This window comes from Zingiber officinale, chromosome 10A (assembly GCF_018446385.1).
Source record: "Zingiber officinale cultivar Zhangliang chromosome 10A, Zo_v1.1, whole genome shotgun sequence".
NCBI classification, from domain to species: Eukaryota; Viridiplantae; Streptophyta; class Magnoliopsida; order Zingiberales; family Zingiberaceae; genus Zingiber; species Zingiber officinale.
This window is the reverse complement of record NC_056004.1, coordinates 28,942,242-28,943,953: the sequence shown is the minus strand read 5'-3', so window position 1 is coordinate 28,943,953 and position 1,712 is coordinate 28,942,242.

The following is a 1,712-nucleotide window of genomic DNA, read 5'->3' as shown; positions in this document are numbered from 1 at the left end:
AGATCATTTATACAAGTGGAAGAGTTAGAGTCTACCAAAGCTCCAAAAAACCTCACCATATAAAGAATCGAGTGGAGGAGGCAAAGCCGAGGTGCCACCAAGGTTAAAAATCCTCCATAATATGCTACAGCTAGGCCATGCTTTTGTTGGCAACGTATTATGGTAGAGTCGTGCCGCCGTAGCTAGGCCATGTTTTCTAAACCTTTGATTGCAGCCAATTGCAACAAGGGGGGGGGGGTGGATCTTTTGATGAAAAATTTGACTTGTAAAAGATGTAACGAAGGTTCATCCTTAGATGTGATGACTGATGACATTATCCACGTTCCTTTGCCATTATGTACATGTTCCTTTAACTTTAATTATATTCTTTATATAGTGAGGTTTTTGGAACATGGGCAGACTCTGACTCCATTCGTTTCTTCACTACTTGGTTCGCTTGATCCAGGTCCACTAACTTATGACAGAGGGTCATCCTTGTGGTCCAAAACTAGCAAATCTATAAAATATTGAGATTGTCCTAAAAATAGGGGGGTTCTACTAAAAATTAAGTGCTTACCCTAGTCACATCTTGACGAATTCATCTGCCAAACTACTCGGAGATTGGTTGTTGTGTCACCCCATTCAATCCTCCCAGGCATATGTGAGTTTGCCTCTCAGTCTTATAAGATGTTGGGGTACTGGTGGATTTGAAGGCAATACGACCAACCCCTTGTGGGATGGTCCCCAAATGTCACACTTATTTTAGTGGGGATAGACCCACGACACGAACCGGGTCTAGACGGAGAAGCCCCCGAAATGAGGCCGGTCGAAGGAGATGGAAGGACTAAAAGTGGTTGGGCGGCAATAGGGTCGGTCAGCCTTGAGGGAAATGGGGGTTTGATCGAAAGCTCTGCGGAGGGATCAGTCGGGGTTAGGCCCAGGTCGCCTACCTGCTACTGTTTGAGAGCTAGTGTTGAGGTTTCTCCTCGAACGAATGGTGGGTGCGTCAAGGGGACCTATGAGGGGGACTGAGTAGAGGGGGTCATCAATAGATGTGTCTTGTGTCGGATCTTGATGGGATCATTGGATTTAATGGACTTCGAAGATACTCACACAAGAACCATGGAAGGCCAGGGTAGCATCAGTTCCCCTGTGCTTGTTACCACGTCACTTCCCCCTAACTCACTGGTCGTCACCTCACTTGCATTGGCCCTACTTATAGAGTCGGTCAACTAGCGACCATGTTTTTCTAACTCAGCTTCTCCACTCTGGTTTAGCTTGTCCTCGTCGAGCTTCAAGATCTCACCCACGTAGACTTTTCACATGGTCATAGCTACAAAAAGGATAAAGAATCTCACTTAGCTATAATATAAGGTTAAGGTTGTGTTCCTTACCAAAGGTGAATGGTAGTCCGACCTTGATTGGACTCAGCCCAAATATATAGAGTTCTCTAGGAGTAGTTTGTGGATGTTGAACTTTAGGTCAGCCAGTGCTTCCAATGCTAAAACATAAGTAGGCTCCCAATGATAGTCGTCCAACTCCAGAATAAGGGATAGATTCATTTGCTAGCCGGTCGGCCAAGATACGGGCAAGACCGATCGAATAAAAAAATAATGGGACTTCTATCCCTTATTAGAAGAAGGTATCTTGTCAAAAAAAGATAGCCTACATTCGAGCTTGAAAAATAAAGACCTCGTCTCTGATTTCTTACGGTAATTGAAGTAGTGAAAAAC